General features: G+C 31.9%; 1 protein-coding gene across 1 annotated transcript in view; it reads right to left on the bottom strand.

Moving 5' to 3' along the window:
• LOC137918684 (transcription factor hamlet-like) overlaps nucleotides 1-26,746 on the bottom strand; it is a 78,615-nt gene that overhangs the window by 37,278 nt on the left and 14,591 nt on the right. The window contains exon 2 of the mRNA XM_068761560.1: nucleotides 11,301-11,373. The gene's annotated coding sequence lies outside the window, so the exon portion shown is untranslated. The remainder of the gene's footprint in view (nucleotides 1-11,300; nucleotides 11,374-26,746) is intronic.

Here is a 26,746-nt window from a genome sequence, read left to right as displayed (position 1 = left end):
GTCTATACTTTGCGTAGGCATAAAAGCAAATCAAATAATCCGTAGAAAAATTTAAAAGCTATACCAAACAAATATTTTGGATATAAAAGCCAGATTATATATAGTTGTTATATTTGCACATATTGTAAAAAATAATTTCGTCAAAATGAATTGACATGTTACATTGTTAATCTTTTATCTAAAATTACGAACACGAAGCATTAACACATGAAACAACGTAAATTTAAAATAATTCGTTTAATAATATACATCTAACATGTAATTATAATAAAATATTAACTGTCCGTATGATCTATATAGAAAACCTCCTCATCTTTCTCTTATTATAAAACTTGTAGCTCCAGGTGCGTATCAAACGTTCAGTGAAAACTTACAAACAACCGCCCATTAAGAGCCTCCGGCGTCGCAGGCGCAATAGCCAACAATTTCACCCTGATTCCTATCATCAGAGCTTCGATGCCCCTCGAGAAAATGTGGGAAAATTTTCACTATCCAACGAGACCTAGTAATTTGATAAGACGAATCATCGTCCCGGCTGTCCAATCGAAAACGACAGTATCCGCTGAGCGATGCGACCGGCCGGCGAGAAAACTCGATCGCTGAGGGAAAAGTTGACCGGTCTAACGTTCGATTCGACCGAACCGACTACCCTCTGATAAATACTATGTTACGGTTTCACGTCCCTATTTATGTCGTGTCATGTTTAGTCTCGCTGGTAATAATATGCAAATCGCTTGAAATTATTTTAAAGTCCAGTTTAGACGCTGTATTTAAAGTTAAATTTTTATGCTGTATCTAGAACTTACCGTACATCAATCAAATTGATGTTGATTTTGTTAATAATGATGATAATATTATGGAAAATATGGGAAACTATCGTTTGCAATCTAATTTTTATTTCGATTCTTCTTCATTCCACAAAATGTAAATTAATTTTCGATAGTACCATTACTCTACAACTTACGACTAAAATAAACTTTTCTATTGATAAGACATCAACGGGTTTTGTGAAGACAGACATAGGTCTGTACTTCTTCACCGTCTAAAGTCTTTAGTTGTTTTTTATTTAATTTTAATTAAACGCCGTAGTTAATTAAAAATCGAATGCATAATTTCAGGAAATAATAAATATAAGCATACCTTAAAGGCAAAAAATATGAAAGATATATTTCTTGGTTGGCAAAATATTATTGTTTATGTCGAGACTGAGACATGTTTGCACATTTACATAAGATTGACTGGCGGTATAATCTTTATATGACTTCATGAACTGTCTCAGCACAGAAAAAAATATAACAGTTATGTAGTAGTCTAAAAAATTACGAAAAGAGTGTTAATGTATGACCTACTAAGTGGGTCGAAAGCGTACAACAGTTTTTAATGTTACGCGGGCGTAGCTTGGCACATACATTGTACGTAACAACAGCGACGGATACAAAAATGAAGTGTCACTTTAATTACTCTAGAGCGCTCTGAAGTGGCTATTTTGTGAGGCCGAGTCAAAGGTGATCAGAACACGGTCTTTCTCACGGATATACTTCTAAGAAGCACCGGGTTAAAGTCAACAATGTCTGGACATTTCATGTTACGTTCAGAAATGACAATTTTTCTAACTGTTTCGACCTCCATATAAACCAGTTTTAAAATATTAAAACGCTATTCATTAACACAGGAGTGATAAAAATTATTAAATAATTGACATTAACTGGTCATAAAATATATGTATAGCAAGCATCTAGTACAATACGGTAAAGAAGTTTAACAACAAATTGTATAATTTAAAGCTATAATTTATAACACTGACCGAAGATGAGATCGTAAAAGAGAATAGTTGCTTGGAGCGGAACGTTTTATGCGAAATTCGATATCAGGAGCGTCAGTGACCTCATTGGGATTGTGTCGGAAGTGGTTGCGGCTTCTTTGTGCCGAAGGTTTAATTTCTTAATCCTAATTGAATTTGTTTGTTCCAACTGAGACCTCGATAACGCAAGACATGGCTCGCGGCTATGCGATGCTCAATTGTTCACAATACCAATGCGTAAAGAAACTAGTTACAGAGGAAGGTTAACACTTCGATTATTTTAATTAGTTTTTTTTTATAGTTAAAATCAAGCCACGAGTACAAAATATATATGAACAAACATACTTTCATTTACTTACACAAAATTAAAAAAAAAATATCATTAAATTTTAAAAATCGATTCAGAAATACTTTTACAGTGATCAAACATGCCGCGGTCAACTAGAAGTAGGAAAAGAATAACCAAATAAAAACTCTTTAAATGCAAATTATCAAATTAATGATCTATTAAAATAAAAAATTGAATATGGTGACAATTTTACATACAAAGTCCCTTAATATATTGTTGACTACTTTTGAAGTAAACGCATTGAAAAACTTGAATGTAAAATTGCATTATAAAATTGGCATGTCATTTTTATACATTAACGATATTAATGTAGGTTTTTTGCCCATGAAAATGTATTTTGTGGTGTCGAAAATGTTATGTAGTAGGCTCAGTTTTATGAAACCGTTTTAGAAAAATATGTTGAGAAACAAAGGTAAGAAATAGGCGTAATACGATTTCACAGAATTTGTTTCGACCGCAAGGGCCGAACGTGTCGTCACTCCTGCGACGTTGCCGATGCGAAAGCGAATCGATCCGCTCTTTTATCAATATTATGCGTGACCGAGGCCATTGTTAGGAAAGCGAAATTAGGACAAGCTGACGCTATAAGAAAAACCGAAGAATAACGCCGGCAACGCGCTTCGTTGGAGCCTCTACCTTTTTGTCTTTGTCGGTTGCGGCTTCACGACGGTAGTCGCGTGCCGGTTATACACCGATCGCAGTCACGACTACCCGGCGCACGGCCACCCCATTTCGTAAATATTACCGGCGGTTCGCTCTTTTACTTTGTAATTGGAGGAAATAGGAAGACCGTTTTACTGGCGTTAAAAGCATTAGATTAGAGGTAAATTACCCTGCGAGTGTGTGCCGCTAATAGTGCGAGTCTGTCAGGGAGCGGCGTGTTAGAGGCAGAGACGAGTTTGAACTTTAGACCCGATCTATTTCACCTAGAGTGAAATTGTGACTGGCCTTAGGATTGGTAGCTTTGTGTGGTGGCTAGTTTTATTTATATTGGTTGTAGTGCAGAAGCGATCACGATCCGGTAATTGATGCTCTCTGTACCGCGCGTGCCTTCGCCGGCGTGGCGCACACTCGGAGCCGTTATAAGTGCTCTAACACACTGAATAAGCACGCGCCGCCATTAAACAACTATCAACCATTCGACTCTATTAAATCTTCGGATGCTCCTTCTTTATCACTAAGCAAAATTCTTTCTTTTAATAAAAGATTTTCCTTGTATGCTATGTATAAGTAAAATATATTCAATAACATAGGATGTACTGCAAAATGTTGGTTCTCATCTCGTCACATATTTTCCTGTGTTTTATATACGTACACGTATGTATACAAGTACATATAAATGTTTGAAAGTTTTCCAACATTTATACCCATTATATGTCGATTGAGATGACAAAAAAATAAAATATGACTGCCATTACGTAAACAGAAAAGTGTTGCTACAATTTTTATTAAAGTGACGAAAGTAAACTTGTTCGAAAACTCTGGCCAATCACTTTAAGAGCTTACACTAAATCGGTGTAGCTGTGGAGATATTTCCTTCGGCTTTCGTGTAAATGGAAGTAAAAGTCTGTGCTATTTTCGTAAATTATTTAAGTCAAAGCAATAAAAACAAAGTTGATAGCATTTTTTGCAACCACTTTACGCGTGAGTGCTTCGTGATTTGTAGCATCTCGATTTTTGTGCTATACTTTCTGTTCGATCGTGTTTGCTTTCAAATTATTACAGAAGTCTAATTGATAGATTTTTATTTGCTGGAGTTATTTGCACTCGACTCTAAATAGCTACACTATTTTAGTATAATGTCGATTTTATTATGTTAACTAATTTAAATAACTTACTATAAATCTGTCATCTTGTTTTACACATATTTAAATAGTTAATTGCGTATCTTTGAAAGAATCTCAACGGAGATTGTTCATAACTTTAAATTAGATTTACGTTACGTTTACTTCCATTTCAAAAATGAAAAATGTACTTTTCTTATTATGTATACAGTAAAATAATTTATAGTCATGATTACAATTGTATGCAATGTTAAGGCTTTTATTAAGAAAATTGTTACAGACTCACTTCACTGTTCACTAATACATTTCCTTTTCATAATTGAAAATGCATCCGCTGCGTTTATTTTCTCTAATAAAAGTGTCTATAACAAATACCACAGACTTTTGTTGGGATTGGTTATCTAATGTTTTGTAATCTTGAAAATATATGTAGTAAGATTTATTTAATGTGTTGAGGTTTCGCTAATTTTAAGATACTTCTTAAAAATACATCTGTGAGGACAGCCAATAAGCCAGGATTATAGGATCAAATATGTACATGTCATAAATTAAAGGATAGACGTCTCATGAGGTGGATCGATGACATAGTCCAGGTCGCGGAAAATCCCCGAGTAGGAGCAGCTGGTTGTTGTGGCGATCCTTGGAGTGGACGTTTATGGGATTACATGATGGGCAGTACAAGTTTTTTGTACTTAACATTATTACAAAGTTATTCTATTACTAAAAAAATAAAAGAACTACCAAGTCATGTCTTAATAGTCTATTTATGAAAAACATTACTAGATTAATTTGTTACAATATGAAATATAGACATGATAGAAAAATGCTCTTTTTAATTAATACAAAAACCATCAAATTAATTGAATAACGCATGTTAACAAAAATGTTATGATTAATTTTTTTCTTTATCGCTCACAACCGCATGATCACATTCATAAACACTTCATAAACCAGCGTAAAAGCGGTATAAAATGTAGGATACAGATTTAGAAACGAGTCATAAAAGCGATGCATATAAAGACCCAGCGTCTTAATTAGGTTATTTTCAATAAAACTGGCACTGATACAGTTAAAAGTGGCTACCGCGTTATTAAACAAGTTTATAATACTCTCGCAGCGTGCCAATCAACGCAGCGTCGTTGCGTTAACCATCTTATGATCTGCTTTTATCTATCTTATCTGAAATACCACTTATTTATTACGTGTTTAGGATATTAATAGTTGGTTTTACGCTTTTACCGTTAAAGTGATGCGCAATAAACAAAGGGTTTTTACACAGGAGGTTGTGAAAGTTAACAACTATTTTTATTATTAATTAGTTACCCTAACAGACTTTATATTGCGAGATCAATAGCCAATAAAAATAAATAAATTAATAAAACGTATTTCAAAAGTGACTGCTTTATTCGTTGATTGAATGTAAAGTAATCTTTTTACTTTACATTCTATATAATAGATAAATTTAGTGATCGATAATACTTAAGGATACCGCGCGAAGTTCAAAGTGAACTGTGAAATGTTTCTATACATTTTTAAAGATTCTTACATACATAAGTACCTTATGTGTCAGGAAACAAAAACGATAAATGCATTATCATTTATATATAAATATTTCAATTTCAATATATAAATATAGAATGGAAATTGGGGTTAATTTTTATAAATGTAGATGAAAAATGAAATATACTTAAAAGTTCTGTGCTTCTCGATATTTTGTTAACAAACGTAATTTATACAATAATATTCGTAATTGAAATTGCAACAGTGCCGAAGTATGCGCTAACAGCATGATGAAAGTACACATATAAGATATGCGGTTTGTCCGAGATCAAGGGTGGTGTTCTAACCACGACTAGACAAACTCACTAGATTCTCACTAAGTTTTAATGAAGAATTTCAGAGAGTTAAGATGTTTAAGTTATTACAAATATTTTAAAACAACGTATTTATTAAATTATTTAAAAATAAATCTTTGTTCTAAGAATTGTTTATGTTATATTTTTACCTTTTGCGGAGAAATTTGTTCCATTAAGCGACTAAGTAAGTAAATACAATTACTTACCGATAAACTATACTACTATTATAAATAAATGTTCAAATTAAGACCGAGTAACAGGGGACCGTGGCTTACAGTTCAGAGTTATATTTCCGTGTGAATAAAACATTATCGCCTCGCACATTACTCACAACAGCGTATTTTACTTTTAAAAAGTAAACCTACAACACGAAATAGCTTGTGTTTAAGCTTGTCTGTTGTAATTGATTCTGTTTTTGGACGATGAGCTTCATAGTTCTTCTGTACTATAATATTTTATACGAAATATTCATTGTACTATGTAAATTAGGTATTTCTGTAACATAATTGTTATTTTATCTCATAGATAAAAGAAGAAAAGAAATAAAAAGTTATATATTAATTGTAACACAGAACATTTAAAAGCGGTCTTTACGTTTCCTCAAAAATTTTCTTTTCTATGAATTATTCAAAAATTAGAAAAATCTTTAAGAATAGTTGATTGCCTTAGTAGGAGCCGTGGCAAAACCGCGCGGTATTCAATTGTAGGAAACCGCAAATACCGTAGATCCGTTGCTTTCGCGATATATCGACATCGGTCCGCAACGCCGCGAAAGTGGGCTGGTGATTCACAGCGGTGTCTGATAAGGCTTAGGCCCGTGCTCAATTCAAGCCCTTTACGCGCTTATCACCTCACTGATAAAAGTGAAACCTATTTGAAGCTCTCTTTATGTCTTATATTACACGCTTATAGAATGTTTAACTTACAGTTTGTCCATTCCTTTTTTCGAATCGAACTGTCACTGCTGCCCAAATAGCATTTGCAAATTCCGCGGGTTTAAGGTAGCAGGGCGCAAAAGGCACTTCGCCTAATAGAGGCTCTGTGGCTCCCGGAGGAGCTTCGGCTTGAATCGCTTTATTATTTTACCGGATTGGGACGCCGCCGAGCTCTTAAATCGCTTCGGTGGGCCCCCACAAGGGGTCCACGGGTTTGGTTGTCACTTGTCGATTATGGTGCTGTATTTTATTTTAGAATTACTAATGTAGTACATAGTATTTTACGTGTTTTGTATTATTTTTCCATCACAGTCACACAATTGCCTACTTGTTACCTCTACACCACTCAAGGTTGATTGATAGAGCTAAATGCTCATAAGGCACAAAGTCCCTATTGCACCAAATAATAAGTGTAAATAAATAATTTAAAAAAATGTAATACACAAAGTAAGAACGAGTTATTCAGCCAACGAGCGAGCTACTTTTGTGTCATATACAACTTTTGGTGGAATTATAACAATATTTTTATTACTACAGTATAAAATTGAACCATGCTCAAGTTCTTTAGGTTTATTGTCATAAACCTGGCATAAATTCTCAGAGGTATCGAATAAATACGTTTAGTTTCGGATAGCACGTAATAATACTTCGTCGTTTGCATTCAACGTTTGACAGAGAAATCGTTCGAAGTTTCACTTCAAGTGGCCGAAGTAATAAAATGCTCTACTATGAACTAACTATAATTTATGTACCATTGGGGCTTAGACTCGAAGTGATATTTAATTTTTTTACTTATTTAATATTATAAACGTAATAGCACTTTTGAAATCATTTGAATAAATATAACAATTACCATAGGTAAATACCCCATTTGATAAATGACATCACTTAAAATACTTGTATATTTATTAAGAATTGTAAAGACTAAGTTACTAAAACATGTCAAAGATATCAAAAACATAAAAATTGACTAACTTTTGACTTATTAAATAGATATTAAACGTTATTATTTATTTTATATAAATTACATTAATTTTTTTAAAGATACACAGAAGAGCATAAAAATTATATTTTTCATAAAAAAATTAATACTTATATATTAATTATAATTTGAGTATTACTTTACTCATTAGAAAGCATTTTAGATACATTTTCGCTTGTGTACAGTATAAAATGTAAACAGTAAAGTTATTTACATCGAATAAATAAATCAGAAGATTTATTTAGTTTTCTTAATTAAATTATAACGTAATTATGGTATTATTGGAATTACCAAATAAACATTCTGTTATAAATATAGGGTATGTACTCGTTTTTTCTAATTGCATCTTGTAATTTATGGTTATCGAAATTATACGCTCCGCGATGGCATCGCAGCGGCATTTTTTTGCATTTACCTTGATATACTGTTTTTCAATAAAGCAGATTTTATATGATATTACGAAAATTTTACGACCGCTCATTATCGATGTCAACGAATTACCTTAAAATTATTCGAATATATTAAAACATTAAAACCAATACATAATTTTTCACTTTTAAGGCATTTTCACCTAGTTCCATATAAACACATACACATACATGTGTATCAAATAAATATAGAATGCGATGTAAACAATGACGAATTATTAATTAATTAAAGTTAAAAACATTTTAATTGATTTCACTTCTTAAAATAATCTTTATTGATAAAATATTTACGGCATTCATATTTTCACACAAGAGATCGATTTGATATATTTATATCACGTGATATAGAGACAGCATGTCAAGAAACTTAAATTTTGTGAATTAATTAACGACAGTTTACGAGTATTTATTGTTCCCGAGAATCGTCCCACCGGTATTGCCACATGTAAAAAGAGTTCATAAAAATTTTAGGGCATAATAAACATTAATACATACGTTTGCGAAATCTACAATATCGTGAATTACGTGTACATACGGATGTCTTACGAGTAATAAACGAAGCCCGTTTTTAGCATAAATAACGCCGGTTTAATTGCAATAAATAAATTTTCGAAAATCGGGCGATAATACGCGCTCGTTATGACAGTGTTTTTATATTTCATAAGTTTAAAAAGTTTTTTTATGGTTCTATGAATATTAATTTTTAATGATTATTTTAAAGAACTTATAAAAACTACATGATATCTCTTTGTATATATAATTTTGTGTATTTAAGTACATTTGAGACGCAAATCGCGTGACTGAAGTTGATTACGTGACGCGTGTTAACTGATATTATTTCGACATTAACATTATGAGGCTTCAGTAAATCGTTCTAATATTTTTAAGTCACTCACATCTTCATTAGTGAATCGAGAAATCAATTGTTTTGTTTTTACTCTTAAAGTAATTTACATGTAGTTTTATTTAGGAAAATAAAGGTTAGCGTTGGAGGTATATAGGTACGTAAGCTCTGAAATCATTAAATCGTAACCAGTCAATTTATTGATGCCTACTAGTCGCTGTTAAGTTTTTTTCCGCTGCTCTCATTTAACCTGTGTCACTGCATTTAGATGATCTCTAATCAGCAAAGGCTAGTACCTAATGTCCTCTCAAAATAATGTAGGAATGTCGTCTCTTCATTCAACTCACCTTTAGATACTTCCCAGAAATATAGTGGTGTTTCGAAGAAGTAAAAACGGTGCAATTTAATTTGGACAGATTCTCCTTACATGCACATGACATCTTCCTACTTGGGAATACTTCATACCGTTCGCAGCGCACTAGTATAAAGTGCTGCCGTATAAATTATTCCGATTTGCATGGTTTTAAGGTGGAAAATCGCCGGTGCGGCCGATGAAATTTCACTGCAACGGTCATTTGCTATGCGGTAAGTCGGAACATGCAATGCGTATTCAAGCTCTTTCGTGACCGATAGTGTTATAGCAATAGAATCAAAGTAACCTAGATGAGACTGAAATGATCTGGATTATTGCTTCATAATCTACCTGATTCCACACTAACAACTATGTAATTTTTATAGAAATATTAAAAATTTTAACGAAAGGAAATTTTCACTTGCCGATAAATCTTTAGTAAAATTGAATGTAGTTAACTTGTCGTGCGGAGTCGTGCACCACTTCTATTCTTTAATACATCGGCGGTATGCAGTATATGGAATTAAAACGAGATACGTTTACTTGTAGTAGCCGCCTAATCGCAGCCCCGGGGTCAAACCGTGTAGCAGCCCGGCGTCCCACCACGTTTATTATAATAAGCTTTGCTAGCCATTATAACATTTACCCATCGCCCTTTATACCTTACCCTAGCTCACATAATGTTAGAGAATCATTTTCCTATTCATTTTAAATGTTACTTTTACAAAATGTTAATTCATATATACAAGATGATTGAAAATAGGAATAAAACTTTGAATAGAATATTCATTTGCTGTCAATTAATGTATGATACATTCTATCCAAACAGGTTTCAGAAATAATAAATAGCGTAATAATAACAATTTATTAAAATTAATTATTGTTTATTATCCGTCCCTGCAAACTTTGTACTGCCAAAAGTTGCTAGTTCGTCCATTCAAATAAAAAAATAAGTATTTCAGATTGATCACAGCATTTCAGTGTGATGGATGATTGAACAAAGGAGCTATACATTCACTTATTTAAATCATTTACACTCATAACCAATCAGCCTGTATAAAACAAAATCGTTTTGTTTACCCCATTTGTACGGCTCTACGAATTTTTAATTTTTGTGTTTACGGATTTTTTTTCTTATGGACGAAGAATTAAAATAAAAAAAAATATTATTTTTAAATTTTTACTATATGACATTAATTAATTGACAGAGCATTACACAGAACATTAATCTCGCCGTGTAAATAAGCGAACCTAATAGTTTTGTGTAAAATTAAAAAGTAAAGAAATTTGTCTTTACATTGCTGGCTGTTAGGCGAAACGAAGTTCGCCAGTCAGTTAGTTACTTCTTAAAAACATTGCACGTGCTCAAATTAAATGATTCTTTCAAAACTAATTTCGATGTGAGGGCTATGAAGTACAGGTTTTAAAGTCCACAATTGATCACAGATTTCTATCTATTATATTGCAGACAATTATTCCTTATTTTTTCAAATTTATTTTTACTTTAATAACTGTTAATTTCATGGATAGGAGCTGTACTATCTTTACTGTTGTTTACTGTTTTTAGATATTAGTGTAATTAACGTACCTCACTTGTCGCATTTTATCAGCATCTTCGTATAATTGTGAGTAGTTTTAGTTGACATTCTATGACATTTAAAATAATCTTCTCTTAATGCTCCTGAGCTTTAAGAGAAGATTCTAAGGGAATAGATGAAATTCAGGAAGTTACCGGTTAAGTTACAGGTAGTTAAGTCTAGGGGCTTTTTTGACGCTTAATTGTCCGCGTTTGATCAATAACTCCTCTGATAGATAGCGACCACGTGGTCGAAGATGAATCATGCAGACTCAGTCGGTACCTATTTACTCTGACCCTGGAGAGATATAGTTATAATTCTCGGGACTTTAGATGGATTAAGTAGATTTAGCAAAAGATAGAGTGTAAGAAAAATTTAGAAACATCACTCACCTATTAGCGCTTGGACGTGATTATAGGGTATAATTTCATTTGCGGTAGACAGTTTGGCGGCGGTTTTTGTACTCTGAAACAAAAGATTAATCCAATTAAACAAGTCAAAATATTAAATGAGGGGCACTAAGATCCGCAAAAGTCAACCGCATACTCCAAATTTCCATATGATTGGAATTATAACGACAGTGATTGACGAAACTCGTAATAACAGTTGTTAACAAATAATAAGTTGACGTTACGAGATGTTAACTCCATCGCCATCTGAAGTTGCGTAATAAGTTGCTCCAGACGTCCCCAAATGTTTTTATGTTTTGCTTGTTTCGACATTGCGCTCGGGAGACAATTATTCTATAATAATATTACGAAATCATCATAAATTAGTTGCATCGTGACAGACCTGCAGATCGGATTCTAGAAATCGGCCATTGAAATTAATTGCGTGATCTTTGAACCGTTGCCAAATGTTTCCGTCTATTGTCGCTGATTTAATATCATATTGAGGTCTTATTACACCGTTAAGTAATTATTTGTAATTTTTTATGTATTCTTAATATGGTACAACTTAAAGGTCCACAATCAAATACCAAAAAAAATCATATTTAAAAGAATTTTAACATTTCCACCTAACACTCTTTCTCACAATGGCAAAATAACCTTAATTCTCAAAAACATTTATTACAAACATATTTTTTTTTCAAATATTTTAAATATTTATATAAAAAATAAAGAAAAAAAAAACTGACAAGTGTTATTGAGATTCATAAGTTCTTCAACTTTTTTATACATTTACAGACTGAATGTCTGCTGTAAGTTATTTTAATTTTTATTTAATATCAGAAATATAACAACGCAATCGTCTTGTATAAATAGATAAATATTTATAATATTGATAGAAATTTTCACAATACTAAATAAAGTACTATTAAACAAAATATTTTAAACTTTTGATATTTTAAAATTTTATAAAGCAATCTTTATTTGTAAAGTAAAGGATTAGTACATTCCAGGTAATTATAAAGCCTATAAACATAAGAATTTTGTTTAGTTTTCCAATGTTAATATCAGTTAAACAGTACATTTATACACTACATTAATTATAATAATGTCACATTTGTACAGACTCCGTTAAAATTAAGTTATAAAATGTAATTTAAAAACTTGATACATGCTTCGAACAAATTAGTTTGGAGTTGTATGATGTCTGTGTTTCATAATAAATGATGATAAGGCTGTTGCTTAACAAGATTGATATTTTCATGGCATGTGCTTGAATGAGCATCTGTTTCATATTCCGAAACAAAGCTATAAACAATTTGCTGGCTCCATTAGATGTCAGGTTATTGAAAAAATGTCTATTACGATGTATAATAGTAGTTACGACATACAGATGATTTAGTTGCTGAACTATATATGTAAATTAAGACCAATTAGAACAAGAAAAGGAAAATCATTTTTACGTTTTAAACATGGAAAAAAGACTATAAAATTATAATTAATAACTCTTTAGTTGGCAACTGTGTATTTTTATTATTATACTCCGTATAATGTCTCTGGATTATAATGTATTTAATAAATTAAAACGGTTTATCAAAGAAAAACTTGTTATAAAATCGTACAACCATGTTAAGAAGTTTTTAAGCGATAATAAAGCTAGGAAATGAATTGCTCTTACTATACAGTAGTGGATAATTGGGAAAGTGATCACAAAGAAATAGCCGTCAGAGTTTGTTGTGGGGTCTTCTCAGATCACAGCTCGCTTGTAACCATCGTAGCTTTATAGAGGGATGCAATTATAAGGGAGCTCATTTAAATTTTAGTTTTCAACAAATTGACCTCTGGACCTTCTCACAACGTATGTGATCACCATAAATAATCAAATGTGTAATGTTATATCAATAAATTATATAAAACTCTGTCATGAAACATTAGTTGTTTTCTCTAATTGATAGAAAATTGTCATTATGTAAACAACGTATGTAAGTAATTATATTTAAATAAAATTCTTATGAATAATTAATCTGAGAACAATACTGCTGTTAAAAGAAAAAGTCTGTGTGTATCAAGCGCTACATATCGTACACAATAGGCGATGATTCCAATACGAAACTATGGGAGCCTCCTTGATTATTAATTGTCACTGAAGATTGATGCGACATTGTTGTGTAACAATGATGTAGGTTAAGGTTCTAGTATGGAGCAAGCAATTTGAAGACAATTCGCACAATATACTCTTTTATAATATATATCATTGTTATGAATATGTCGCACCGAATTAAAAAAATCGCTATGTTTGTTATCATATACAGCAGGAATCCTACAAAATATGGATGGATTTGTTCGCTGTTCTCATCGTCATAATTTCAGCCGTAGGTTGTGCAGTCCAAAGGACTCTTCCAGTCATTTACATTAAAACAGTTTGGAAGGGGTTAGCATCCAGCATTTTCAGACGAACTTAACATTATAACAATTAATTTGTGCTTTAATTGTTAGAAAGACACAAATTATTTTCTTATTTAATATCTATGTTAATATTCATTCATAACTTAGCTGTATTGAACTCATACACTAAAGTCAATGTATATGAATTATATCTTAGCTTCAGGTGCAAGATAAAACTAGTTGATGTATAGTATGCTCGAATGTAATGACTTTAAGAGTTGCGCAAAGTTTCTTATTAATTAAAAACACGCCCTGGTATTACAGCTCATTGGCGAGTCCTATATTTTCCATATCAAAATAATGGATCATTTTTTGGTAGTTATTAGTTCAGCATTTTTTAAAAAGAAGTATTATTAAAGACAAGCAATGTGAAAAATTAAATAATTATTGCAATAAAGTTGAATCAATTTATTTACTTAAAAAGAAGGAAGGAACCTATTTAATGTTTAATCTGGTTCTGCATGCGCGTCTTATTAACCGGTCTCGATAAAACTTTCACTGATAACTAGCTGCCATAATTACGGTCGTCTAAATATAGCCAGATTCCATTAAACACTCATACGCGATGCAAAGTAAGCGATGTTTATATTTCATCGTATTAGTACTAAAATCTTCAAGTGTACTATGAACCTCATGCAGGAATATCAGATGATGCCTTAAGACGGAAAGATTAAGTCATCTATAAAATAAATCATTAGTAAGGACGATGAAGAAACGAGTGGCTCGTTTAAACAAAATATTATGGTTGTACCCAGATTATAGACGATACTGGGCGCAATTACGACACTCCGCACAGTGGTCGAGCCGAAATAACAATAATTAAGACGCTGCCGTCTCGGTCGGCTCAAATACCAATTCCGACGCTGTTTATTTTGCTTACAATTGCACCCATATTATAATGTTCGTATTATATCGCAGAATCATTGTGACGAAATCAGGTGGAGCTAATAGTATCAAACGCGGAAAATTTACGCACTTCATCTCGATGTATTTTAAATTATACTAACTTTAACGTAGAATAGAAATGTAAGATTTTGGAAAACTGGCCGAGGTCAGAAAGACAATGTTTTAAAAATACAGAGTGATTAGAAGTAGGTGATGTTGATGTGTTACCAGTTTAAAGCTTTAACACCTATTTTCAAACAAGCTGTATTAAGTAATCACTCTGCAATATGTTTTATTTACTTTTTTTGCGATTGGAATGCGACTGGCCAATAAATTCTGGCAGTACAAAGTCTGCACATACAGATAGAGTACTATATTAATTTTAATATGTTACAATTAGAATTTAGAAATCAATTTTTTACTATATTATCGTAACAAAACTATTGATTTTTGGATGGGGTGTAGCACATATTAATTGAGAGAAAATGAGCTGTTTTCACCCCTTTAAAGCTATTACACCTATTTCCAATCGTTCTGTATATTAGTTGATATCAAGCGATACTTGTGGTAAGCAGCAAAAAATATAATTTTGAACATTAAGATCGAAAAGAGAAAGTAAATTCTTGACATTTAAAAATAATAAGTATTAAGCAATTTTTTAAAAAAGTATATCGGTTTATAATTAATTTTGTAGCAACGCCATATAATGAACCATTTTACATAATTTTCATGTTTATATCTATTGAGACATCTGTTGTAATTAATGAGTGTAATAAAATTAACTAACACACAGAAGTTTGTTTTGACGTAACGCAGGATAACGACGACATAAAATAGTTTTTTTTTTTTAATAAAATTGATAAACTGTTTTAAAACTGTCAAAACTTTACATTATGCGAGATTATGGCAAAACGGGCGCCACATTTACGACGAATGAGTCAAAGAGAAGGGTCTTACTCTCAATTTGAGAGCTATATGATTTTTTATGACACTCGAAAGTGATTTTCGCTTGTTATGTAACGTACAAGATTTACGTAGGCATGTTACCTCAGGACACAGATTTATTTTCGATCTTATTTTTCGTTAAATATGTTACATATACTACATGAACTGTATGTTATATATACAGCAACCATTGACCAATATTTTAATAACAAATAATTTTAATGTGTCCAATTATTTTGATGTGATTTTTTGCTATAGTATCATTATTTATTATTTATTCATTGATTAATGATAGCACATGAGATATACTCCTTTTAATATTACCAACTATTAATATGACTACTTATGAACAATCCCTGTATAGTAATAAGATGCGCTGCAATATTTTCTACGCAGTTACTGTCATCTCATCTAAGCAAAAGAGTCATCGCCATAAAAATCTCTCCACTAACGGTTATTTTTTTTAAAGTAGTAAAAGTGAAATAATAAGAAGCGTGCAAATTGTGTAATGTGACTCGGTTTTAAAAATGTAGTTTTGAAATGTTAGTTTTGATATCTTTGACAATACTAGGAATTGCGATCATCGCTATTAAATATATTTGAAAATTCACCTATTGATAAATGACATATTTAGGGTTGTAATACAATATTATAATACTAAGTATATACTCGTCGAATATTACAGGATGTTAATTTGGTACATCAGGCAAAAGAATAAACTCTGTAAACTTTACAAAAATTGGCTGTGCTTATATATATTGATATTTTATCGCACTAGGATCCAACAGCCTGATACAAAAAAATACAAAGTATTGTGTTTAAAAGGAATAATATTTCCATTGTTTTTTTTTTGTTCTGACGATATAATATTGCGTTAATAGTTTTACTGGCTATTATTTCGCTAATTTTTTTACGGCCTTCGTAGACAGGCTGTAAAGAAGGGAGCTTAGCGAAATTAAAATTGTATAATAGTTATTTTTAGTTCGCTAATCAAAATATTCTTTAATTAGTTTACAAATTGATATGATAACATCGGCGTAACCAATATTTTAATAAAAATTATCTTTTTACAAAAATGTACTAATGAATACATTAATTTGCGTAACCATGCCAAACACGCGACCGTTTGCCTACTTATTAAACTGGTTAGGGTGCTTGGTATTTCTCGACTTTTTATTTAATACAACCGCGTTTGATTGATATTTCGCGCGAGGAGCGTAATGAGTATTAATTAAAATGTTGAATGGGTTCTTTTAGAAATTTTTAATTACAGCATAATTAGGCACCTTTTTAGGCTAGAAATTCTGTATAAATAATTTTCTTATTAGTGCTTTTTTAAATCAACGATTAATTTAGTATTAACAAGATTGTTTAACTTTTAATATAAACTTGCTATTTTCGTGTTATTACTGGAGTCGTCAGTTTGGAGTAAACTTGTGAAAATTCTATGGAGCATCGATTTCTGCTTATTCTGTTGGTGATTATCCATTGATGATAAGAGAGATTTTGGAAATTTATGTTTTTAAACAAAATTTGCAGATCAACTTTCTTAAGCGTAAGATCTTCTTAGAAGCGGTTTTTCAGTCTTCTGGCAATAGAGGATACGAAGGATACTCTACACTTGATATCCTATCACCGTCGTTTCTTAGTTACCATTATGCTACGTGAAAAAAGCAGGAGTAAATTTTCCTCTCAAATTAATTCATGCATTATTTCTGAAGGAAGGATGCTGTATGTAAGGTTATTTCGGTATAGCTTTAATTCATAACAAATTTATTTGATTGAGTTGTTTTTATGTAATACTTTCATGATTTAGGCATACCATGATTTTAAGTCTATTTATGAAATAATTACATGTATACTGATATTTTTATATGCATTATTCTATATAACAAAAAATACCCATTCGTCTCAATAATTCACGTACCGTACATTTCTTGGAAACTGTATTAGTCAGATCAATTAAAACGCTTTTCCGTATGCGCTGGATATAAGGAAGTGTAAAAAGGCGTCACATGAACGTCGTTATAAGTGTCACCAACATTTTTCATTTTAAATGCACAATTTATTTCAAGCCTGTAGTGCTCTGGATTTATTTAAAAATCTTTGTTAAACATTGCAGCTATAAATGCGAAGCTAACGTGAAGTGTTACAACAAAACTTGAATTAAGGAGTATTTAATATTTTAGCATATCGTTCTTACGTAATTTTGAAGAAATAAATTCGTCTTTTTAGTGACACAGAAAAAACAGTACCAAGTTGACATTTGGCATGTAGCAGCTGCCACGTAAAAACGTGATTATTACACAGTAGCATTAAGCGGCGATATAAAAAAGTAGTTCGGTCCGGTATAATTTTTGTTCTCGTCGCCAGTGCGACAAATTTAATGGTCATCACATAACGTTGCTTGGTCAAAGTAATACTACGAAGATCTTTATATGCTCTGTCTCTGAGTTTATGGGCGATAACTGACCGTGACCCGTGACGTCATCTGATATCTTAAAAGTATAATTTTTTTAAATGTTCCAGGTCGTCGCTATATCACAGAGCAACATTTTTTAAACTTTTTATCGAGTTCCTTAGAATAGGGCTAAGGTACCTTCTACCAGTTGTTCAAAATCAACTGAAAGGGACATCGGGTTCGCGGGCAATGAGGGTCCCCCCATTCGAGGGTCTTCATCATTCAATCGAAACGGACCTGAAGAAGGCAGCAACGCGAAGTGGTCTTGTGTTGCCTGAGAATTAGCTTTCCTCTGGAATGTGCCATAGTTCAGTACTGAGATGCAGCTGCGAGTGCCGTAGGAGATCCAGCTGCTCCTCCTTGGGTGCGGAGGACGACGATAGAGGGGGTTTTGATAGATAAGAATCCTACATAATCTTGTTCTCCCCCAGAGGACAGGGTATCTCGTGTTTATCCAAAGGTTTTGACTATAAACAAAAAATGAAAACAAAAAAAGTGGGTAACACTTTTTAAGTTTTCTCGGTCCCTCTAATTCCATTCAGACATTTTCTCAGTAAGAGCGTTGTAGTTAATATAATTTTTAAAGTGTTGTAGCACTTGTTATGATACATTTTACAAGTTAATTTACTGGATAACTTTATTGGGCTGTGTGGTTAATTTATCCGAGTACTTTTCATTTTCCTTTACTTGATCAAGGTTTTATACAAGTTCATTTGAAAATATCACTTTGCGGAGGGCGTATTTTAAGCTCAAATGGGGTTACAGTTTTGGATCCGCGTATTACTTTTTCTTCATTTAACTAACGGCGGATTAGTATTTTTAAATAAAGTTTTAAACAAATATACTTACGTGTTCTAACTTTAAATAGGAAAATCGATTGCAATATTTAGCAAGAAAATTTAAAATATTATCAATACGATAACTGTTTAAGAAATGCATGGGTTCCACTCACGATCCTCGCCTCTTTATTATGCGCATGAATAATTTGTTGCTATTAGTGATTTATATATGATAAAGTATCCATGTGGAATCCACGATGGCATATCTCAACTAGCAATGACATAGTTTTAAATTGATGTCTTTGTTTCTATAGAATTGCGTATGTTTAAAAAAATACGCTAGTAAATGTAAAGTTATTGCTTGTGTAATGTTGTTATTTTTTACGTAATCGTCCTTGCAAGGTCAACACAGAATTATTTAAACATTTATGTTTATCTGCGAAATACATACTGCCCTTTTGTTATCTATACTTGCATTTTACGTGAGATATAAAAAATAGTATTTAGAGCCAGTTTAAATGTAAAGCGAGTCGACCTCTGCGCCGGCAGTTAACGGCGGGAGTGCATTAAAGTCGTCCTTGCACTTTACACCATTATTCTGCACAATTTAATGCGCGCACGCATCGGCCGACTCATCTCCGCTATTACTCAGAAACTGGTCTCACTTCCTACGTGCGGAGGATGTTGCCCCATATTCACCATTCATTAACTTAATGGTTTAACCTGCTACCATTTTATTGCAAAATGTCCATCTGTACAGGAAACGTTATAGAAATAGACGGCCGCATCTATATGCAATAAAATTTATGTGAGAAATATTGTAACTTGTTTTCGATTTAATATACAGTTATTGGATCCATAGATCGTAATCGAATAATTTTAAAGGAAGAAAGAATAATCAAAGACTTCATTTGATTCACGATCGCTATTTATTGTGAGTACAAAAGAATAATAATTTTTACAACTGGACATGGCTACTTAACCAACTGATCTCTGATTGTTAATATGAGAAGCTTTAAAAGTAGCCGATATTATAATCGTTTTTCAAATTCAAACCTAATTCGAGTAGCAGAAGACATAAATTTAATTAAGTAAGGTTTTAAAAATCGTGCTTACGGTAGCCGAAATCTAGGGTCAGGGAGATCAAGCGTGATCGAAAACTGATATAGAAGTAACGAGAATGACGCATGCGTGAATGAGATATTAGCGTGGCGCAAGGGGCCGAATGTTGAAACCAGATGTACACTACGTTGATTGACTGCATTAGTCAGGTTTAATTTTTACAACGACTTTCCTCGTTCTATAAATGTCTGCATCGTTATAGGCTGTGGCAAGCCACACCGTTAGTACTTACAAAGTATTTTTTCCGGCATTTATACTACTAACATACATATATAAACACACGAGACAAACATAATTTCGTTATTGGAAATCGAAATGTTTCCGAATTAATATGACCACCTTATTTATAATTTTTGAATAAACAAGTTGCAATAAATATGTAGTACTTAGATCATTTATAACGCTAAGACAGCTAGAAGCGATGAAGGTCTGTTAGTGAGCTAATGATGACGTAATTTTAACTATCACAATTGGTGAAATATATATGTAATTTATATATTAAACAGTTTATTTAAGAATATATAAAAGAAAGGACATTTTTCCTCTTGCAGAAATTATTATATACTCTCAAACAAAACCCTAGTTAATCAACAAGACTTTGTCATTAGATATAATGTCATGCAAGAAATGCAAATAATAAGCGCATACACGTCAAGTCTAATCTGGGCGGACCATGGACTGCGGTGCCGTACAATAAATTAAGGCGGCACTTTGATGTACCGCCTCGTTTAAAATTAAGGCACTCCGCTCATTTGGGAGTCCAATTAAGCGCGAAAAATATCGCGATCTTTGCGACTGTAATGTTAGTTAAGGGCTCATCAAAATTACTCACTCATTGTTAAACTGCTTTTTGTCAGTCATGATATGGGCGACGGAGTTATTACTTTTACTTTAATAAATATTTATTCATATGATTTATTTAACCTCAGAAATGATAGAAGAAGAAGGCTATTTCTTAAATATTTAAATAATAAAAACTTAATCGAAAAAAGTCTAATTGATTTTAATGATTGCATATAACAAATTCATGTTATTTTACATATGGGTTTTCTTATTGATACTAATAATAATATCTTTTTTATAAGTATGGTGATATATTTTGACTAGTGTATGTCTATTAAAATTGTTTATTGTTTATTGTTTGTTTATTGTTTTATAGTAAAAAGTCGTATATATTTTATGGCTTATAATTTATAGTTAGTGAACGTGAACGAAATATTAGTAATCTTAAAAAAAAGTTTTTACTTATTTCCGAAATTATACACAAACATAAATTAAAATAGTGGACACGATGACGAAAATAAATTTTACGATTAATTTTACTTTAGATGGACTTCCGCAATTTTCGCGAGAGGCATGCGTTGATCTGTTAGTTACTGTAAATATAACTTTGAATGTTTACATTAAATTTCAATATATTAAAGGGCACAGAGTCATAAACGTATAGTAATGTTCGTGGGTGGTTGAATACTTGTTGGAAATACCATCAAAGCTATAAAATTTTACCTCGTGAGCGTTAAACGAATTATTGTTACCGATGCAGTAAATATTTACAATTTGTTGTTATACAAATCTCGATGAACGGTCCCGCGAAATCATCTCTTACATACGGCGCTGATGTATCCATACACAAATAGTATTTAATGTCTCATGGGGTATATCATTACTTTTATTTAAGACGGTACTCTCTGAAATTACTCTGTATTTACTCTTGAAATAAACGTTATGTTTTGACAGAAATTATTATTTAAAATGTTTATTATTACGACGGCTTTAACGATCGCTTTGTGAAATCAGTGTAAAGTGAAATTAATTTCGCTTACGTTATAAGTGTCTTCTTGCTATGGCTTGATATAACTTAATGTTGATTTTATTGATATGCATGAAATAAAACATTTTTTCTAAAGATTATATGGCAGTATTATTTTATTTTAATGACTTTGGTGTTTCGAGTGCTGTGAAGTCAGTCTGTGAACATGAGTGCTCCTTTCAGAATAGGAGTTACTTCTTGACGACCCAATCTGGAACATATGAATGTCCCTCTATTCAACCATTTGTAAGAGTAGCTTTGACATACTGAATAACTTTTACATTACTATGGTGATAGATTAAGCAATGAAAGTATTAAATTAATTATTTTTTAATGTGCAATATTTACAATAAAAAAATATTGGATTTTAATAGAAAAATGCAAAGAAAATGTTGTTCTTTATATAATTACAGAATTAAGTGGTAAATATGTAAATGTATAAAATTAATAGTATCAAAGACTTGAAATCTGAACACTCTCTAAAATAATTATATTTATTAAAAATAATTAACAATAAAAAGTTTATTATGACGATTTATTTCTAAATATGCCTTAGTGGTCGATTACAGATAATTGCGTACTAAATATCATGTGGCACATGTACAGAAGTAAGCTATGACGAAATATTAATTTTCAAAATTGAGAATTTCAAAAACATTAAGTACTTTCTGTTTATTTACTTTATATACAATGTTCTTTAATTAGATATGTACAATAACAGAATACTATATATAAATAGCGTAAGATTTTATAGTTTTTATTAGGAGACTAATGTTAGTTTAGAGGACAGATGTACTTGCCACACATTATTCTTTTTAATACTTTTTTCGTGTTATGACTCTATCAACCCTACGATGCGATATTCTCAGAAAGGGTATCCTATTGATCAAAAGTTCGAACACAAAAGATCAAAACAATACATCGTATCATCTACTCTTGAAACAAGAAATGTATATTTCGTCGCTAAAAGCCATGTAATATTAGGAAGCGAATAACAACTGCTGAATTGTTCAGTATTCAGATGACTTGCTGACATTTACGATCAGACCACCTAAATCCCTCGAGAGATGTGACAGCTGATTCGATTAAAACTGAGATGCTTAATATTTAATCCTTATAGTTACAACTATAATTCACATAAATATAAACTCAAACTTAATAAGAATACGGTTTAAATTAGCATACCACAGTATTGTCTTTATATTAGAATAATAACAGGTCTCATCTTTGTCGTACCGAAGCATCTTAAGTGAGTGATCCGTGAGAATTAATTTAGAAGTGCAATGACCTTCAAATTTCAAATTACGTCACACCTAACCTGACCTTCATTGTCACGTAAATATTTAAGATATATTTTAATAACATTAATGTTAACCAGTGCAGAAACTCAAAAAAATCTATTTTTTGATTCGTAAATGTGTTACTTTTATTAGTTGAAATATTGCATTAATCTTGACGAATATACTGTGATAAAAAATAAGGTGAAATTGTCACTTTAAATTCCCGAGCATTAGAAAGGCTGGTAAATTGAAAACACAAACGTTGGTTTGTCAAAAGTTCGAATATCTTTTGGCAAAGCTCAGACCATTTCGAAGCCTTGGTGTCAAAATCTCTTAATTTTGTGAAAAAAAGCGGCAAAAACTCGACTTTTTCAAACTTGACATCATATCGTTTCGAAACCAACATATTCGCCTGAGTTACCTATTCAGCAAACTAGAAAGGCCAATAAGGGGATGCCGTTTTGACACCATTGGAGATGAAAGCCCAATCGAAAAAGGTCTTGAATACACCGGAAAGACTATTACGACTGTTTCGAGGACTAGAAAAAGAGTTGATTTGAAAGAATAAATAAAGATATTACATTTTACAAACAAATTACTTTTTGATCACTACTATATAATTTGTTTAACGAGTATTCGAGAAGATAAGAGAGTGAGAGTAATCAAGACAATCAAAATATTATATCAATGCACAACATCCTTCACGACGTCGATTAATATCTAAATTTATCAATTTTTAGGTTTTCACCACAAAAATTTATGTTTTTTTCATAAATAATAAAGAACCGAATAGTAAAATTACTATGCAAATTAAAATGTGTTTCCAATATTTCAAAAATAAAGTACTGAATTATCTTCACAGATCATATTTTAATTTTCGCACACTGATCATTTGCCTCATAACACTTAGATAGATTTTTACTATATAACCTTCGTCGAAGATTAACATAAAGAAGTTTAATACATATAACGGTTCGATGCTAACGCATAAAATCTTAGCAAAAAGTCAATTACTAGGAAATCGCGATGGTAACTCAATACGTTAGCGGCCGCAAGAAATGGCGCACGGGTGGTCGCATGCGGATCGTTTCGACAATACTCCGATAATTAACGAGTTCACTGGTTGCGTTACGTCGTATGTGGTTAGATTTCCACATAAATTCGAGCTTACTTAGATTAACAATGCGATAAAGATTCCCACCCATAGCTCGTTGCATCCACTGTTATTTTTTCAAGGTTAATATATAATTTTAGAGTTTAGCATTGCTCCTTTGGTATTTTATTTTTCTTAATGTAAACATAGAAGTTTTATTCGGACATAAATTGTTAATAAATTTAAACTGTATATATTAACACTTCAATAAAATGACTTTAAAAATTGTCTATAAAAATAAGTATTTATATTATTATTCACATCAGAATATTTACAGAGGCCACATGTGTATATCACAAAAAGACTGCCAAAAGAGTCAATTTGATACAAACTAAAATAAGTTTGAACTCTTTTATAATGGTATCCTTCAAGCGTACTGATCTGAGAACAGCTCACAAACGATTTGTAAGTTGGCGATACAATCAGTGTTCAGCATTGTGTCCTCTTGGTGACGAAAGTACTCCCGTTCATCTGTGCATTTTCTAAATAATTGCTACCGAAACCAGTATCGTTAAGTTTATTTTATATTCCGTGAAAAATAAAAATATTTGTCATTTTATGAAAATATTCGTAGTCATTTCACATATAACAAATATCTCCAAACTTGAGCACAATAATATTTGCGCATATATATCTTTTGAGAGAAATAGGTCAGAAAAGAGAAGCGTTGACAGTGACATTTCTCCATAAAATGAAGTTTACCTTGTGAGTATTTCAAGCAGTTACTTTATCTGAAGTTTAATATTATTAAATACAACAACAGCTTTGTATAAGAAAGCTGAACAGTCAAGGCCAATTATGGAACTACTCTATGAGGTATTATTAAAACAAAAACGCGTATATAAGCCAGTTTGCTTTTCACTGACACGCCTTTTAAAGTGCTTAAGGCCAATAGAAATGTTGTATTGATGGGAAATCCTTATCAAGTTGTAGAAATAACTGTATCAACTTTTTTTTCGATGATATCAGCAAAATTTTTTAGAAATATTGTCGTTAACAGTGGATATGTACCTAATTATGGCCACCCGTGAAACTTTTAAAAACCTTAATGCTAGATCATATCGATTGTGAAATCGATTAAATTTCAATCATCGTAATCATCATTGTCTGTGCCCTTTGTACACTCATGTCTCCGAACATTGATATAGATGCGATACTAAATATAATTGATGTTCTGTTGCTGATGACAACTGTGTATACTTTCATTGTAAGATTTACGATCTAAGCGTCCATGCGGCTTAACAAATCGTAGTCTTAGTACCCTATCTTATTGTTCTGCGTACCTTGTTACCAGAGTATGATAAATGAACTATCTTGTGTGTTGTTTTAATTTAACATTTTGTTCTAAATGTTTATCCATTGTCATGATTTCGTCAGATCCAAAGATTAATATCAGAAAGCAAATGTCAACATTTTGTTACTCGAATATTTTTTTGGTTCCAATAGATGTATGGTATAGGATTTATTAAATTATTTTCTGTTCTCCTACCACTACGCGAGTTCATAAAACGTCCCACTTATTGCGAGTATAATTTTGTTCTCAGCTCGTTCTAAATATTTTTACCAAACTTATATTCCTTTAATTATATGATTCTAGAAATATTGTAATGAGTTAGTAGATACATAGACGGAAATCCCTTATGGATGTAGATTGTCGTATTTAATTAATTTTTTAATACTACGTTATCAAGTTACAAGGTCAATTTTATTAAAATGTAATTTTTTTGTAATTGTTTAATTAAAAATAAGATTATTAGTCCGGCGATTGTCGCGAAGTTTTTTTTTATCTAATGGAAATTTTGTAGTCAGTTATCGGTGACTCAGATAATAAAGAAATCGTCTTCAACAAGGCCACCCGAACAAAGAATTTTCGATCGTTCGAGATGCGTGCCTTACAGAGATCAAAATTACGAAACGTTACAATCAGATAGCGGGTAGTAGTTGTCCGTCCATAGCGAACATGGCTGCCTTTTGACATAGACGTTACAAGCACCCGCATGCTAATATTGTTGGGTAATTGTATCTGTAAAGTAATAATTAGCAAAAGTGTTGAAAGCTTTTCGTTACTAACAGTTTTACAATACTTTTTGATTTTTGCCCTATCAAGGCAAATCTTGTTAACCTTTGACGCTCTCTATAACCTTGCTTTCTACTTAGTTGATCAACCAATATTTCAATACCAATTAAAATTGATGACAGTTCCTATAAGCTGTCTCCGGGTTTGCGAGATTTCTCCGATCTCATCAGCAATTAAATCTCGACGCGCTTGGACATCGACAAATTGAAATACTTACGTTTATTGTAAATGGTAACGAACTAAAAATACCATTCAGGATTGAATCAGTAATGAAACAGCCTCGCTCCTTTTAAGCATTACATGTCAAAATTGACACAATCGAAGACGCGATCGGTATGTGCAAGTACCGAATCGAAAGTAATGAATGATTTTATCATCTGTCGCTTGAAGGTCAATAAAGTCCTTTAGGGATTGAGGTTAATGGTTGTCCTTGATATGCATGAAGATGATCGATGGTGATTATATCGATCCATTAGGACAATTTATCCCCAT

This window comes from Battus philenor, unplaced genomic scaffold (assembly GCF_028537555.1).
Source record: "Battus philenor isolate CCGP_79_NKW_IND1 unplaced genomic scaffold, ilBatPhil1.0.hap1 SCAF_15, whole genome shotgun sequence".
Taxonomy (NCBI): Eukaryota; Metazoa; Arthropoda; class Insecta; order Lepidoptera; family Papilionidae; genus Battus; species Battus philenor.
This window is presented reverse-complemented; position numbering and strand designations above follow the sequence as displayed.